At 39.8% G+C, this 19,280-nt stretch overlaps 1 pseudogene; it reads right to left on the reverse strand.

Moving 5' to 3' along the window:
* LOC127646599 (P protein-like) overlaps positions 1 to 19,280 on the reverse strand; it is a 259,274-nt pseudogene that overhangs the window by 36,211 nt on the left and 203,783 nt on the right.

The following is a 19,280-nucleotide window of genomic DNA, read 5'->3' on the forward strand; positions in this document are numbered from 1 at the left end:
GTTGAGGTACAACAACTTGAGTTGCACATTGATTGTTTCAGATGGGTCTGTTTGTGATTGTGAGATTGCCTTAAATTGGTGTTGTGTAACAATGTGATTAGAAGGGAAAACTAGATGACAGGAAGCAACAGATTGCAGAGGATAGTGAGAGTATAACACGAAACAGACCTCTTAAGTGTCACTTCAGATACCTTTGACCAACAGATGGGGCTAGAATAATCACCACATTCTCTGAAGAGTGCATTAACATAAGCTTTAAAGCTAAGGAATTGACATTTGCACAAAAACACTCTTTACCTTACAAAATATTATTCATCTTATTTGATTGCATTTTGTAGACTATGCATCAGCATGTGCATTTCTTAGGAATCAAACTCACAACCTTGATATTGCATCATGCTGTACTAGTTGAGCTCTTGGGAGAGGATGTGTTCATTAGGCTTGACAGACAAACCACAAACATAACTCACCATAGTTGGTCAGTTGCAATGGTCAAAATCCATTTAAAAATAAAAGGTATAAAAGTATAAATTATAGAAGTCCCAATGCACATACCTAAAGAACTCCATGAAAGAAAATCCATAGCCATGCTGTTCAGCAATCCCAGCACACACCACATTAGCATAATCAGTGTCCCATTTCCTTTGGGAATAGAAAGGAATAGGAAAAATGAATGACTAACTTGAAAAACTCTGATATCCTGAATAAACACAGACATTCATACTTAATGTAAACAATGTTTGCCTAGTGAATTTTTTCGTGTATATATATATATATAATATGGGATTAATGGAAAGGAGGAGGCGAGAATCGGCTTGACAATATAAATAATAGTTTAATATAAAACTGTCGCACTGCAGTCTCCAGTCGGCCTTTATGCCTCTCAGAGGCTTTATTAGCCTGATTAGGGGCCAGGTGTGCAGAATCACGACCCGGCCCTGCCCTCCACCCTGCCACGTTATAATAAAAATAATAATAATAATAACACTTTTAATTTATATAACACCTTTCTTGAGCTCAAGGACACTTTACAATAGCAATATAATAATAAACAAACAAAGAACAGTCACAAAAACACAGTTCAGATAGCAGAGTCATTGAGAGTGAATAACACATTGAGAGTTAACACATTAAGATAAATAACACTGAGAAAACAAAAAAGTTTTAAGTTGAGATTTAAACTCAGAGATAGAATAGATGCTGCGAAGAGTCAGGGGGAGTGAATTCCATATATTGGGTGCTACAACTCTGAATGACCTGCCACCCACAGTAGAGATATGAGATCTAGGGACAGAAAGGAGTTTGGATCCAGAAGACCTAAGAGAGCGGATCGGATTGTAGGGGAGAAGCAATACATTAAGATCACTATCACTAGATCACTAGGTACCAGACCATGAAGTGATTTAAATGTAAGCAGGATTAGTTTATATTGTTGCAAAACAAAACTGGTAACCAGTGAAGTTCAAACAGGAATGGAGTAATATGAGCTGAGCACTTGGTATGTGTAAAAATTATAGCAACATAATTTTGAATATATTACAAGTTATACATATTTGAATGTCATCAGCATAACAGTGGTAACTGAAACCGTGGTGGCGAATAAGTTGACCCAAAGGCAGTATACCTATATATATATTGAAAAGTAGAGGTCCGAGAACTGATCCCTGAGGGACATCTAATTTCAGGGACAGACTGATAATTTTGCATTGAAACATAAAACTGTCTGTCCGCGAGGTATGAAGAAAGCCAGGAGAGAACAGCACCAGTGACACCAACATCCGAGAGGTGGGAGAGATGTAATTCATGGCAAACAGTATCAAAAGCAGAACTAAGATCAAGCAATAGAAGAATGTAGAGAGAACCAGAGTCACCAGTGTGTAGTAGGTCATTGACAACCCTTACAAGGGTGGTTTCAGTACTGTGAAGTGGGCGAAAGTCAGACTGAAAGGGGTCAAAAAGATCATTTTGTACAAGGAAAGATTGTAACTGGGAGGCAACAACTCTTTCCACTATTTTTTAAATGAATGGGAAATTAGAGATAGGGCGAAAATTAGAAAGAACAGTATGGTCCAAGTTAGACCGTGCAGAGTTCAGAGCAATTTTGTATGCATTGAGGTGTTCAGTGAGAGCTAGATGGAGAACAGCAAGACCTGTTTTCCTATAAAGCCTCTCAAGCTGTCTACCAGTAACTTTTAAGGATCTCAGGTGTATACCAGGGGAAAGTGTGGGAGACGGGAACAGACCAAGTCTTAATAGGAACATGCGCATGCACAATTTCAGAAATAAAAGAGTGGTACTTGGAAAGTATCAATGAAGGACAGGAGACATCAAAGACTCACTCTTGTCTGCCTTGAGAGAGAGAGGTCAAGGAATCTGTAAATGTTTAAATAGATTTGCATGTTCTCTACAAATACAGCACTGCATGAAACACAGATCTTTATAAATGAATATTAGAATTGATTTGGCATCAACATGCATGGCAGATTTTGTTTTGCTGATTGCAATACACTGTGCAAATTACTCCTGTCAGAGTAACGACAATTAAATGACCTTCAGTGCTAGATTGCAGAGGTGATTTGGCAAGGGTTGTTTTTGCAGTAGCCTTTCTCTGTTGATAATGCATGGCACGGAGAAGGTAATTCTGTCCAAACTAGAATCACAGGTATGATAGCTTTCTGATAAAGGACAGATGTCACCACTTCATGGATAACATGTCTAGAAAAATTTACACACCGTCTGATTATACACACCGTCCTTTATCAGGCAAATTAAGCCTCCGAGAGGGATAAAGACCGATGACAGACGGTGGTGCGACGAGAGAGAGATAGTTTACGGACATGTCCGTCATGTGTGTTTACGTCCTTTAAGTTTATCATTAAAACTATTATTTACATTGCCAAGCTGGTTTTCGCCTCCTTCCCATTGAACCCCTTTACACTGGTGCCAAAGCCCTGGAAGGAGGAGGGATGCCCGTCGCAGAGTCCTCGACTCCCCGACTGCCTGGAGTGATGGAGCCGCTGCCAGGGGCGGAGGAGAGCCATCCCCCAGAAACGCGGAGGGGTCAGAGGAAGACTGCCGTCCGCTAGGGGAGGAGGGAAGTATTCCCCGACTGCCTTGAGCGGTAGGGCAGCTGCCAGGGGCAGAGGAGTGACCCCACGAGTCGCCGAGAACGCGGAGGGGCATTATGACCGCCGGGCGTCGTGAGTCTGACTCCGGTCCGCCCAGGGAGAAGCAGCTGTCATCTGAACCGGCGAGTAGGTTTTTTTTTTATCTCTCTCCTCTCTCTCTCTCTCACTGCCGCTCTGTGTTGGCCTTTTCCCTCTCGTTTAACTTTTTGTGTTTTTTTGGGGTGTACTACACTGTTACAGGAAGTACCCCCCATCTTAATTATTTCTGTTTCCCTCCCCTTGTACCCTCCCTCATCCAGGTAGATGGGGATGACCTGCCGGCAGAATAGGCTTAAAGCACGCCCTCCTCCAGAAAAGGGGGGTGTACGTCAGGCAGGGGGCTCCCCAGCCTGAGAGAACGAGGGAGGAATGGTGCGACGAGAGAGAGATAGTTTACGGACATGTCCGTCATGTGTGTTTTTGTCTTTTAAGTTTATCATTAAAACTATTATTTACATTGCCAAGCCTCCTCCTTCCCATTGAACCCCTTTACAATCACATAATATACATACATAATTGGACAAGTTAAAAACATTGTACATTAATCATGTACATTACTCCTACTTATATTATTTATCTTTCTATATATTCTGTATATATAAAGCTGATTCTGATATTCTGTGTATTTCTCTGTCATATTTTGTATAATTTTTGTAAGCTTTGTGCTTTATATTTATATAAACACATTTTCCACACACATTTTCTTTATTGTAGTATTCATGGACTCATAATCATAGGAGACCTCCCCCTTGCTCTGTAGTGAATAAACAAGGTTTGAAAAGCCCAGTCTCACTCCCATCCACTGCTCTAATATTTACACACACACCAACACCTCCTGGAACCCTCCTCTTCCCCCCTCCTGCTACTCAACCTGCACTTATGGTCTGTGAGGTGGATGTGTGCCAGGTCTTCTGGAAACAAAAGACTAGGAAAGCTCAGAGGCATGCAGTCTTGTGGAACACATGCATGTAAAAGGTTCTCACTTTTTCTTGTTTCTGTCTTCTAAATGTTTTGTTTTTTTCAAGAACAGTATTGTCTATGAGTGCTGCAAATGACCTCAGACATCTCAGCTCAGGAGGTGCTTTGAGTTCAGTTTGCTTTATTTCCACAGAGCAGTTCATTGTAAACACAACTCTGCAGCCTATACATCTGTGATTTAAACATAAAATAATAAAAAAAACATGTTCACCTCGAACCATGATTTATATCTCAGTGATTATTATAATCATTATAATTATTATTTTTACATTTCTAATTGTTTTTGTCTTCATTTGTGTAAGTAATTTTCCACCTGCATGTTTAGACAGATACTTGCTTGATGGTAAATGGAAAGGTTGTTACTTGGGATTGATAAATTGGATATTGAGATTTTCAATATATTCTTTGCCAAGCTTCACAGCTTCACATTGCTTTACAGGTTGTAAAGCCATCTTTCAAAAAGTTGAACAAAACATTTAAAAAAATATATATATTCAGTTTAATTTGAATTGTTTTGTTAAAATACATAAAAAATAAAGTTCAAAGTTTTAAATCAAAGTGTCTTGCTTAATTGTGTAGGCTTAACCCTAACCCTGCTTAAATAAAATTACCCCATAGTACCACCTAGTGTCCAACCAGCAGTAATACCGGTGTTCCTCGGTTTGAAATTGAACGTGTTTGTGTGTGTGTGTGTGTGTGTGTGTGTGTGTGTCCTTAGAGCCAAACAAGCAATGAAGCATTTTCAGATGGCCTTGCAAGCACACAGAATTCTTAAATTTAGAGGGATCTATCCTGTTCTGTGATGCTTTCAGATGTGAGTAATAAGTGAATGGCATCTAAACATATACAAGTTATAAAAGCAACCACAATATGAAAAGGAGACTTATTTTTCTATGATGGTTTCAAGTACCAGCTTAAAATAGTTTGTTATAGAACACAGAAATATTTAGATGAAGTAATTACGCTTATGTAGGAAGTGGCTTAAAAAAAGAAACACTACATAGGAGTCATAATGGCATTGACCTCATTTAAGGTGTTCTCAAAATCCACCTGACCCAAGGTTGGCAAAGGGGCACACACTTATATAATGCACAGTGGCACAAATTTCAAGCATAACACTGAACAAAAGAAAAACTTCCCTCACTCCCCGCCCACTTTCCAAGATGGCAGCTTATCCTTTGTTCTGTTCTGTTTTTTAAGTGTTTGTTTTGTTTTAAATCGTTTTAAATTGTTTTTTAAATGGATTTTGGCATCTTCTCGAAACAATTTATTTTTGCCTTAAAACAACGTTTGGTGCAATCCAACTGAAAAGTTTTAACAGGAGAACTATTCCATGTGCTGTGCCTAAATCAGTTTGGCCTTCTAACTACAAACCATCTGTGGCTGAGTTAGGCGTTTTGTCTGGATCTCTGCGTTCATTCTCGATGTAAACCGGTATCACTCTCCCTGCACCAGTTACAGCCTGGGTCTACATTTATTACAGCCTGGCTTTCTGCTTCAGCTCCAGCCTGGGTCTTTTTCAGCTACAGCCTGGGTCTATACAAACTAAAAACTGGTTTTATCTACAGCCTGGCCTCCATTCCATCATCTACCAGCTTTCATCTACCAGCATCTACCAGCATCTACCAGCCTTCTAACTACAAACCATCTGCTGCTGAGTTAGGCGTTTGCCTGGATCTCTGTGTTCATTTTTGTTTAAACCTGTATTACTTTCTCTGTACCAGTTACAGCCTGGGTCTACATTAATTACAGCCTGGCTTTCTGCTCCAGCTCCAGCCTGGGTCTACTTCAGCTACAGCCTGGGTCTACATCAACTAAAAACTGGTTTTATTTATAGCCTGGCCTCCATTCCATCATCCACACTCTGGCTACCCTGCTTTATGGTGTGCAAATTCTATCATGGCGATTTATGATTCTTGCCTTTCTGTCTTTGCTCTGTCTGTCTAAAATCTCAGACTATGAAGTTCACCAGGAGGTCCCAGTGAGTAACTATAACGTTTCTTTAAATAGATTTTATATGTTATCACGATCAAAGGTTACTGGTTATGCACAGCATCCAGTCGGCAGTCAGGTGAGCTGTATGTATGACACAATGTATGACACGAGCCTGTTTTCACAACATGGAGATTTGAAGCATCTATTAAGCCTGCTCCTTTTAAGTGAATTTTTTATTCCATCAAAAAACTCTTGGCCCAAAATCACAATGAGTGGGGACTCTAAAAAGTGCTCTAAAGATTGCAGAAAGCATTATGTGTTGAAATGTATCATTATACTTATGTTGTTGATGTCAGGAAATGTGCAACCTAACCCAGGTCCTGTGACAGATATGATATCACTGCAAACTCCTGCCGATTTTTTAAAGAGGTCAGGTATTGGTTTTGTGCACATAAATGTGAGAAGTCTATTACCAAAAATTGATATGGTTAGAATTTGGGCCAAATCAACAAATGTGGATATTATGGTGTTATCTGAGACTTGGCTGGGTAGATCTACTCCTGATAGTTATATTTATATGGAGGGGTATAACTTATTTCGTACTGATCGTCGTGCTAAAGGTGGAGGAGTGGCAATCTATGTAAAAAATAGTTTACAGGCATCAGTACAATTATCCAAGTCTGTGCCTAGACAATTTGAATTGCTAGTGTTAAAAATTGAATTATCGCAAAATTATGTTATGACAGTTGCGGGATGCTATAGACCTCCTTCTGCGCCAAAGGACACATTGTCCTCATTGTCTGATTGTTTGACTTCTATAAAATATACTGAGTTGGCTTTAATGGGTGACTTAAATTGGGATTGGCTAACATCTGCATCTGATCAAATTAAAAGTTTTTGTGACTCAGCGAATCTGACCCAAATTATAGACTCACCTACTAGGCCAAATTTTAAACAGCCGGACAAGTCTACGCTTCTTGATTTGTTTTTAACAAATGTGCCGCAGAAATACAAAGCTACTGCTGTTTTTGCAAATGATATGAGTGATCATTAGCGTTATTGCTGGTGTGAGAGATGCCAGGATATCTAAATGTAAAGCGTGATAATAATTAAGAGAAATCTGAAATTGTTCTGTAAACAAGCCTTTTTTATTGATCTTAATCTTTGTGACTGGACCAGAATGAATTTGATACCAGATCCCGAAATAGCGTTGAAATATTTTAAATCACTATTTTTGGACATTATAAACAAGCATGCTCCTTTTAGGAAATATAAGATTAAAGGGCGTGATAATCCGTGGTTTTCAGAGAAATTGTCTGATCTAATTCATGAACGTGATCTTGCTTGGTCAATTGCAAAGAAATCCAAAAATAGCTCAGACTGGCAAAACTTTAGGCACCTGAGAAACAAATGTGTCTCTCAAATTCGTAAAGCAAAATCAGATTTTTATGTAAATGAAATATGTGATAGTTCAGCTAATCCCTCAAAATTTTGGAAAGTTATAAAATCACTGTCTTCTGACTCTAGGGATGCTGTCATGCCAAATATATTGAAGTTACATGATGAAATTATTACGGATAGGAAAAGTATACTAGATTCACTGAATCAGCATTTTATATCTTCTGGGTTGTTGTTTGAGCATGCAACAAAACAGAGGAGACAAGAGGACTACTCTTTGTCTAGGGAAAATGTACCAATCGATTTTTATCTTGTTCCTATTGGAACGAAGGACGTGTATGATGCTCTTATAGGGTTAAATATTATGAAATCCGCTGGTCCTGATGGGTTGGACCCATACTTTTTAAATATTGCTGCTGAACATATTGCAGAACCTTTAACACACATTTTCAACCTGACTATTGAAACTGGATTAATACCAAGTGTTTTGAAGTCAGCATATGTCACTCCTTTATTAAAGGGTGGTGACCGATCAAACCAAAATAATTATAGGCCAATATCTAAGCCATTTGCTTTAGCCAAGGTTTTAGAAGAGCTTATAAGTGACCAGTTAAAAGACTATTTACTAACAAAAAATATTTTAAATGATTCACAGTCGGGTTTTCGTAAAAAACATAGCACTGTCACTGCCACTATGAAAGTGTTAAATGATTTTATAAGTGCTATTGATTCTAAAGAATATTGTGCTGCACTGTTTTTAGATCTTTCAAAGGCGTTTGACACAGTTGACCACTATGTCCTGTCTCAGAGATTGGTGGATATTGGAATGTCTCCAAAAGCAGTCAAATGGTTTGATAATTATTTGAGTGGCAGAACACAAAGTGTTCGTGTTGATGGTGTGTCCTCAAACTTATTACTTATACAAAATGGTGTCCCCCAGGGGTCCATTTTGGGTCCTATTTTATTTACTATTTATATAAATGACTTGAGTCAAAATGTAACAAATGCAAAGTGTCATTTTTATGCGGACGATACTGTTTTGTATTGTTCTGCACCAGCCTTGACAATTGCTATTGAGGACCTGCAATCTGCTTTTAAAATTATTCAGATGAATCTGCAGAAATTGAGACTTGTACTAAACTCAGATAAAACTAAAATGATGTGCTTTTCTAAGTCAAGGAAAACAGAAGATGCTTGTCCAATTGCTACACTAGATGAGAAAGTAATTGAATGAGTATCAGCCTATAAATATCTTGGTTTCCTTTTAGAAGAAAATTTGTCCTTCAAACAGCATATAGAGGGTCTAACAAAAAAACTAAGAGTAAAGTTGGGTTTCTATTATAGAAACAAAGGTTGTTTCTCTTTTAGTACGAGAAAAACACTTATACAAACAACATTTATGTCAATGCTGGATTATGGTGATATTCTATACATGCATGCAAATAAATCTTCTTTGAAAATGCTGGATTCAGTATATCACGCAGCACTAAGATTTGTAACTAATTCCAGTTTCCGTACTCATCATTGTAGCTTGTATGAGAGTGTTGGTTGGCCATCTCTGCACAATCGCAGGCTGGAGCACTGGTATATTTTTCTTTTTAAGGCCATCCTTTGTAAACTGCCTTCTTACTTATGCTCTCTTTTGACTATTAAAGTCACTACCAGGAAATGTAATCTTAGATCATATGGGCAAATCATGTATGAAATCCCACGAACGCAAACTGTCTTCGGTGAAAGTGCCTTTAAAGTTTTTGCACCGTTTTCCTGGTATAAATTGCAAAATCAGCTAAAATTTGACTGTTTACCGACAATGACACAATTTAAACTGAGGATAAAGGACTGTTTGAGTACTAGATGCACATGTGCTGTTACTGAGAGCGGCTGGTGATTGTGTTCAGAGTATGTTAAATTGCCAAAATGTATTTTTTTTTTTTGTCTTGTTTTTGTTAATGTTTGTATATGTACTTTTTAATATGGAACTATTATTCTGCTGTCTTGGCCAGGACTCCCTTGAAAAAGAGATTCTGAATCTCAATGGGACTATTTCCTGGTAAAATAAAGGTAAATAAATAAATAAATAAAATAAAAAAAATGATACAAATTTTATTTTTCACTTTTCTGGCTTTCAAATTTATTGAAACATGTTCACAGTTAATGTTAAGAACTAGACATGTGGTTACTCTGCTAGGGCACATACAGTATGTGAACTTAAGGGGTATTGACTTGATACATCCACACAAAAGAAAAATTACTTGTTGGGACCAGTTGGTAAAAAGTATGTGTACATTTTATGTGTATCTGTATACATTTATACACACTAAATAATTTAGAAAAAATTTGATTAAGGTCAAACTTGAACAAAACAAACAAATTAAAAATACACATCATATAAAAATAGGGCTACTAAACATTAGATCTCTTTCTACCAAAGCACTAATTGTCAATGAAATGATTACAGATCATAGATTGGATGCGCTCTGTTTGACTGAAAAATGGCTTAAACTGGATGAATGTATTAGTTTAAATGAATCTACTCCCCAGGTTATTGTTATAAACATGAGCCTCGTCTGAAGGGTCGAGGAGGAGGTGTTGCTACAATTTACAGTGAAGTTTTTGGTGTTACTCAGAGGACAGGATATAAATGTAAGCCTTTTGAACTAATAATGCTTAGTGTGACACCGTCAAATATAAATAAAAAATCTCTGTCGTTTTTTACCCTTGCTACAGTAGATCACCCGGGCCTTATTCTGATTTACATAGTGAATTTGCAAATTTTTTATCAGATCTTGTTGTTACTGTAGATAGAGCCTTAATTGCTGGTGACTTATCACCATAATCATATGCTAGATTGAATTCTTTCATATGGAATTGATGTTGATAATATAGAAATTCTGCAACAGACCGATGACATCTCGGATCATTACCTCGTCTCTTGTATGCTGCAATCAACTAATGTTACTCAATTTACACCACGCTATCGTTCAGGTAGAACTATGTTTTCAACCACTAAAGATAGCTTCACTAATAATCTTCCAGATCTATCTCATACACTCAATAAACTCCAAAGCCCAGAAGAACTTGATGAAATAACAAAACATTTAAATGCAGTCTTCTCTAGCACCCTTGATATTGTCGCCCGACTTCGATTAAAGAAAATTAAAGAAATAAGCCCTGCACCCAGGGGCGAAACTTTCATCAAAATGTTGGGGGGCAATAAACATAACAATTCTTAATACACATATTTTAATGATATTTTAGTGGGGGACAACCCTCAGATGGGGGGGTCCTGACCCCCCTCCGACCCCCCCGCGATTTTCGCCTATGCCTGCACCATGGTACAATGATCACACTCATGCTCTCAAGAGAGCAGCTCGGAAAATGGAGCACATGTGGAAAAATACAAAATTAGAAGTATTTCGTGGTGCATGGAAGGATTGTGTCTGTAGCTACAGACAGGCATTAAAAGCTGCCAGGTCAGCATATTTTAGTAAACTCATAGAAAATAACCACAACAATCGTAGAGGTTTATTCAGTACTGTGGCTAAATGGTTAGGAATAAAGCCTCAACAGAACCAGATATTACATCACAGCTCAAGAGTAATGACTTAAATAATGTGTCATGTCTTGTCCTGTCTTGTTATGTTATGTCTCACTTCTGTTCTTTCCCTCTACTCTGTCGCCCTCTGTTGGTCGTTTTATGTTATTATTCCCTCTCCTTTCCTCCGCTTCCAGCTGTTTCTCATCTTCCCTGAGTTCCTCGTTAATCCTCTGCCCACCTGTTCCCTCTTTCCTCTGATTAGCTCTCTATTTCTCTCATCGCTCTCACTACATTCTCTGTCGGATTCTCACTCAGTGATACTATCTCTAGAAGCTACTACAGCCCTGTTTATCTCTGTCCAGAGTCCTGTCCTGTTGGCATCCGCCGTCACTAAACTGTTCACTGCTAAAGACCATATCTCTGTGCCCAGTTACCTGACGCCACGAGAGAGTGGTATTCTACAGCTACCCTCTGCCTTGGGAGAGGCCCGCAGCCTGTTGTCGCTTCTCCACTTGCCCTGTCTACTACCCGTGGACTTACTCCAGCTCGTAGGAAGCACTTGCTTATGCTGTTTGGTATCACCCTCTCTGCGGGCTGTTTTTTGTTTGTATTCCTCTCAAGGAGAAGACTTTGTGTTGACATTATCTACTAAGCTTCATTAAAGACTCTGTTTTTTCATACACCGCTTTTGGGTCCTCACTTACCTTCATAACATAATGACTGAAATAATCAGAAATAAAATTGGAATTATGCAATCATCTGTCATAGCACCTCAGAAAACAGTGCCTAATAATTTTCCTCACGTGCAACTTCAATCTTTCTCTGTCATAGGTAATGAAGAGCTAACAAAACTTATCGAAACATCAAAAGCCACAACTTGTTTGTTAGATCCTATACCAACTAAGCTCTTAAAAGAGGTATCTCCTGTAATCTCAGAACCTCTTCTTAATATCATTAACTCCTCGCTATGCTTAGGACATGTCCCAAGAAACTTTAAAATGGCAATTATCAAACCGCTTATTAAGAAGCCACAACTTGATCCTGGAGAACTTGCTAATTATAGACCGATTTCAAATCTCCTGTTTATGTCAAAAATATTAGAAAATGTAGTATCCTCCCAAATATGTTCATTTCTACAGAGAAATAGTATATATGAAGAATTTCAATCAGGATTTAGGCCTGATCATCTGATCACGGCTGCATTTCTCTTCTAGTGCTTTTAGATCTTAGTGCTGCATTCGACACAATAGATCACGACATTCTCTTGAATAAGCTAGAGAATTATGTTAGCATTAGTGGAGTTGAATTAGCATGGTTTTGGTCCTATTTATCAGACCGCTACCACTCTGTCTATGTAAATGAGGAATTGTCAAACCAAAAAAAAGTAAAATATGGAGTGCCACAGGGATCAGTTTTAGGGCCTCTGCTTTTCTCCATGTATATGCTTCCCCTGGGAGATATTATCAGGAATCGTGGAATAAGTTTCCACTGCTATGCTGATGATACACAACTTTATATTTCTTCAAAACCTGATGAGATTTCACAATTCTCAAAATTAGCAGAGTGTATCAATGAAATAAAAGATTGGATGGCCAGAAATTTCCTTCTACTCAATTCTGACAAAACAGAGGTTCTAATTATTGGACCAAAAAACTCTAAAAATAAGCCGCTAAAATATAATTTGACTCTAGATTGATGTACTGTTACATCATCTTCAAGATGATGTGTTATATTTATATGTTATATGTGTTACAAGAACTTAGGTGTTATATTTGATACCAATCTGTCCTTTGAAAATCTAATTACAAATGTTTGTAGAACAGCATTCTTCCACCTAAGAAATATTGCTAAATTAAGGCATATGCTCTCTGTTGCTGATGCTGAAAAACTAATTAATGCGTTCATGACCTCAAGACTAGATTATTGTAATGTATTACTGGGAGGATGTCCAGCAAGATCAATAAATAAAATTCAATTGGTTCAAAATGCAGCAGCCAGAGTGCTAACAAGAACCAAGAAATATGATCATATTAGCCCCATTTTATCATCGTTATATTGGCTATCTGTTAAATTCTGTATTAATTTTTAAATTCTGTTAACTACGTACAAAGCTTTGAATGGTCTAGCTCCACAGTACTTAAGTGATCTTCTACCACGCTATATTCCAACACGTTCATTAAGATCGCAAAATTCTGGCCTGTTAATAGTTCCTAGAATATCAAAATCCACAAAAGGAGGTAGATCCTTTTTATATTTGGCTCCTAAACTATGGAATAGTCTCCCTAACACTGTTCGGGATGCAGACACACTCCCTCAGTTTAAGTCTAGACTAAAGACTCATCTATTTAGCAAGGCATACACCTAATTTATCCTCCAACCCACAATTAGGCTACTTTAGCTGGGTCTGCCGGAACCAGAAACATTGAGCATGATCTCTAACTCTGCAATAAATTTAATGGCATCTATGCTTATATTATTTTATTTGTTTCCATGTCTCAACCTCGGGACTCCTATCCTGAGGTCACCAGAACCGGCTGGATCCAGCTCCATTCCTGCTTCGTGTTGGACTCCACTGCTACATGTCGCTGAATGATGATGTCTAAATGCAGCTGGTGCCAGCCATACATCACTTCAGCCTATTATGATGGACTTGAGAGGATGAACTGATGCCAACTCCAACCTGCATCACCTCGGTCTATTGATGGACTACAATCTTGAAATGAAATGCTTAGACTAACTATTGCCAACAAAAGCCTTCATCAGCCAATAAACAAGGACAGTTGCGTCTATGTGAACTTCTGCAATTAATCAAGATGGAATTCAAAGACATTGGTCATTAATCTTACAGTTCAAACACAATCGATGTTTAAACACTGACCCTTAACACTTACTTAGTTTAATAATTTTAAACCATGATTTTAACTATACATAAGTAATATTGGCATTATATTCATGATGTTAGTCAGTAGGGAACTGGCTCCCACAGTGAGTCTGGTTTCTCCCAAGATTATTTTTCTCCATTAATCTACATTTTATGGAGTTTTGTGGTCCTTGCCACAGTCGCCTACAGCTTGCTCACTGGGATTATTAATACAATTATTATTTAATTATTTTTAGACACGATTAAGAATCATATTTTATCTAAATTACACAATGATGATTCATCGACTTTATAGACATTACAGTTTTATCGTCTGTTAATGCTGATCTTCTGTAAAGCTGCTTTGAAACAATGTGTGTTGTGAAAGGCACTATACAAATAAAACTGACTTGACTTCACTTGACATTTGGTGTCACTATATTCAGAAATAGAGATACAGTGTAACTGACCTCCAAGACAAGCTCCCATAGCCAATGCAAAGATGAGAGGTTTGACTGGCAAGTTGACATCTGCATCTTGACTGAGGTTAATAAGCACAGGAATCTGTCAAAAAAAATAAAGATAACAGATTTCTACAACATTTACCAGTAAACATTGTTGGCTGATTGTAATTGTTTAATTTTCATAGGCATTACAAAAGAAAAAAATATGAATTGAGCAGTGCCTAATAGACAGCACCATCTGTCAAGAATTAAACATTGTGGATGTCAGGGATCATGAAAAGTGTTACTGTATATTCAATAATACTGACAGCCATCCAACTTATTAGCAGACAAAGTTATATTCTTCTACTGCAAAAGTTAGAAGAAGATCAGTAGAAAATTACATTTGATTTTCTTTTACATTTTTTATTTGTATATTACATATACACTCCTTCAATAAACAGCTAATGAAAACTTTATAAAACAACATGCATGTTGCAAACATCACTTCTAAGGCCTGGCATAAAGCCTGCACTGATAGAACAAGTTAAAAATACTCATGGCAATATCAATCAGTACTTAGAATCGGGATGTAATGGCAAGAGGCAGAGAATGTCTACCCGTGGCTACCACAATACGCATGCAATGCACACATCCATTTCTCAGAGCATATAAGCATTCGATTTTCTTACCAGCATAGTGTAATTTAAAGATTGCATATTTGGAGAAAATGCTTTCTGCTTCAGAGAATCCAGTGTGTAGCCACTTGGCTGCTACATGCTGGCCTCGCAGCTACCAGCGGCTTTAGCTGCAATTGACTTGAATAAATTACACAGCACAACTGTGATTACATTTTCTACTACATTTGCCATCCGGTTCATTCAGCTGTGTGGTTGTATCACCATTGTGGATGGGAGGGAACCGAGAGGCAAAGCAACCATACACTTGTGCTGACAAGAAAATAGCAGTTTTGTGCTTCCAGTGGAGCGCAAAGAACACATTTTAATCTGGAGGGAAAAATCCTAACTTGACACAGGTGGCATAGAAACACAGGTATATTACAAATCTTGGCTATCATATCTCATATTAGTCTATTTAATCTCACATGGCTGTTTCATAATTAACGAAGATGAAACTTTTTTATTGTTATCTACATATAAACAGATCAAGAGCTTTTAATTAACTCTCTTATTTTATAAATGTGAACAGATAAAGATTAGGAGAGAACAGGGCTAGATGTCACAAGGGAAGTTGTCTTGAGGGCTATAGCTCAGTAAATTTAAGGTTTTGAGTCAAAATTCCAATTACAAAATTATGTTTTCTCTAGCACTCTAGCAGGGGTTTTGAGTGTTGGTTTCAAACACTTAGCTATATATATATATGTGGCAGCAGGGACGTGGTCGGAGAGACAGAAAGTGGTAAAAGTGTTTTTACCTGAGCTAAATTATGTCTAACACCTGTCTCTAATTACAGTAAACATGGGGAGAACGGCATAAAAGAGCGACACCGCCAGCAGACCGAGAGAGAGCTACCCCTCTGAAACAGACTTACTGAAGCTAATGTGTGTGATGCTGAAGAGTGATTTTGAGTTTTGTTATTAAAAGTTTACCTTTGAGTCAAAGTATCAAGTTCCCTGTGTCCTCCCTTTCCAATCTATATATATATATATTTATTAATTCATTGTTCCAAACGTAGTTAAAAATTGAGCACAATAAAACCACATTGGGATACATTCTAAAAAGGGTGTTTAATGGAAGCTTCCATTTTGACAATGTGGTCCAGTATTGTTTTTTCTTTTTGAAAGGGTTGTTTGGAAATCTAAAATAGATTTTTCCTATTGACACACTCAAGCAGAAGATATAAAATAGGCATCTTAAGAAAAAAAATTTTGTGAAACATCTAATGTGCCCTAAGACTTCTGCACAGTACTGTGTTCATATATACTGGTGGCCAAAAGTTTGGAATAATGTATAGATGTTCCTCTTATGGAAAGAAATTGGTACTTTTATTCACCAAAGTGGCATTCAACTGATCACAATGTATAATCTGGACATTGATAACATGAAAAATGTCTATTACAATTTAAAAAAAAAAAAAAAATCAGAACTTCTTAAACTACTTCAAAGAGTTCTCATCAAAAAATCCTCCACATGCAGCAATGACAGCTTTGCAGATCATTGGCATTCTAGCTGTCAGTTTGTCCAGATACTCAGGTGACATTTTACCCCACATTTACCATAGTCTTGTCGGACACATCTCATACACCTTACAGTCTAGCTGATCCCACAAAAGCTCAATGGGGTTAAGATCCATAACACTCTTTTCCAGTTATCTGTTGACCAATGTCTGTGTTTCTGTGCCCACTCTAACCATTTATTTTTGTTTTTGTTACAAAAGTGGCTTTTTCTTTGCAATTCTTTCCATAAGGCCTGCACCCCTGAGTCTTCTGTTGTACATGAAACTGGTGTTGAGTGTGTAGAATTCAGTGAAGCTGTCAGTTGAGGACATGTGAAGCATCTATTTCTCAAACTAGAGACTCTGATGTACTTATCCTCTTAGTTGTACATCTGGCCTTCCACATCTCTTTCTGTCCTTGTTAGAGCCAGTTGTCCTTTGTCTTTGAAGACTTTAATGTACACTTTTGTATGAAATCTTGTTTGTTTGCAATTTCAAGCATTGTATAGCCTTAATTCCTCAAAACATTGATGAGTTTAGAGAAAGCTGTTTCTTTTTTGACATTTTTAACCTAATATTGACCTTAAGACATGCCAGTCTATGAGTGGGAACTCAAAAACAAACATAAAGACAAGGTTAAGCTTCATTTAACAAAACAAATAGCTTTCAAATGTGTTTGATATAATTTTCTAATACTAAATTAGCAATTTATTATGATTACTCGAGGATAAGGTGTTGGAGTGATGACTGTTGGAAATGGGACCTGTCTAGATTTGATCAAAAATGACTTTTCAAATAGTGATGGTGCTTTTTTACATCAGCAATGTCCTGACTATAATTTGAGATCAGCTGAATGCCACTTTGGTAAATTACCAATTTTCTTCCGAAAATAAATATATACTGTGTGCATGTGTGTATAAATATATATATGACGAAGCAGGTGGAGAATGAGGATCTAGACGCAGCAGTTTATTCAAAAACATAAAGGAAAAACTCAGAAACAAGCAAACAGGGAAGACCTGGCACAGAGCATCAAAAACATGCAAGATCTAACACAGGAGACAGGGAAACCAAGGACTTAAATACAGAAAGGAACAAACAAGGGAATAAGGAACACCTGGGTGAAATAATCAGGGAATGAGAACTAATCAGGTGAAAACCAATCATAAAATGAAACTACAAAAAGGACTACAAAAACCAAACAGGAAACAGGAACTAAACTAAACTTCAAAATAACAGCACAAAAACAAAAGACAACAGAGAACATGACAGAGCCCCCGCTTTAAGGAGCGGATTCCAGATGCTCCAAAAAGGCACAAAAAAGAAAAAACAAAAACAAATTGTCCAAGGGGGCACAAGGGGCAAACAGGCAGTCCAAGGGGACACAAGGGGAAAACAGGCAGTCCAAGGGGACACAAGGGGCAGACAGGCAGTCCAAGGGGGCACAAGGGCCTGGGAGGCGGCCACAGGACGGGGACTGGGTCAGGGGGCCTGGGAGGAGGCAACATGATAGAGACAGGGTCAGGGGGCCTGGGAGGAGGCCACAGGACAGGGACCAGGTCAGGAGGCCTGGGAGGAGGCCACAGGTCGGGAACAGGGTCAGGGGGCCTGGGAGGGGGCCACAGGACAGGGGCCGGGTCAGGGGGCCTGGGAGGAGGACACAGGACAGGGGCCGGGTCAGGGGGCCTGGGAGGAGGACACAGGACAGGGGCCGGGTCAGGGGGCCTGGGAGGAGGACACAGGACAGGGGCCGGGTCAGGGGGCCTGGGAGGAGGCCACAGGACTGGAACAGGGTCAGGAGGCCTGGGAGGTAGAGCCGTGGAAGGCTCTGGAGGCGGAGCCGTGGAAGGCTCAGGAATTGAAGCCATGGGAGGCTCGAGGGGCAGAGCCCTGGGAGGCAGAGCAGTAGGAGGTGGAGCCGCGGAAGGCTCAGGAATTGAAGCCATGGGAGGCTCGATGGGCGGAGCCCTGGGAGGCGGAGCCGTAGGAGGTGGAGCCGTGGAAGGCTCGGGAACTGAAGCCATGGGAGGCTCGGGAGGTGGAGCTCTGGGTGGCTCGAGAGGCGGAGCCCTGGAAGGCTCGAGAGGCGGAGCCCTGGAAGGCTCGAGAGGCGCTGGCTCTAGGACGGTCATGGCTGCTGGCTCTGGGACGGTCGAGGCTACAGGCGCTGGCTCTGGGACGGTCGAGGCTACAGGCGCTGGCTCTGGGACGGTCGAGGCTACAGGCGCTGGCTCTGGGACGGTCGAGGCTACAGGCGCTGGCTCTGGGACGGTCGAGGCTACAGGCGCTGGCTCTGGGACGGTCGAGGCTACAGGCTGGCTCTGGGATCGGTCGAGGCTACAGGCGCTGGCTCTGGGACCGGTCCGAGGCTACAGGCGCTGGCTCTGGGACGGTCGAGGCTACAGGCGCTGGCTCTGGGACGGTCGAGGCTACAGGCGCTGGCTCTGGGACGGTCGAGGCTACAGGCGCTGGCTCTGGGACGGTCGAGGCTACAGGCGCTGGCTCTGGGACGGTCGAGGCTACAGGCGCTGGCTCTGGGACGGTCGAGGCTACAGGCGCTGGCTCTGGGACGGTTGAGGCTACAGGCGCTGGCTCTGGGACGGTCGAGGCTACAGGCGCTGGCTCGCTGACCGTGGCAGGCGTAGGCTCTGGCTCGCTGACCGTGGCAGGTGGAGACTGGGGAGCAGAAGTTTTTCCTCTTCTCCTCCTCCGAGCGAATGGAGCTGGCAATGCCGGCTCGGTGGCCGTGGGCTCTGGCTCACTGACCGTGGCAGGCGTGGGCATTG

The sequence above is a fragment of the Xyrauchen texanus genome, chromosome 7 (genome assembly GCF_025860055.1).
Source record: "Xyrauchen texanus isolate HMW12.3.18 chromosome 7, RBS_HiC_50CHRs, whole genome shotgun sequence".
NCBI lineage: Eukaryota > Metazoa > Chordata > Actinopteri > Cypriniformes > Catostomidae > Xyrauchen > Xyrauchen texanus.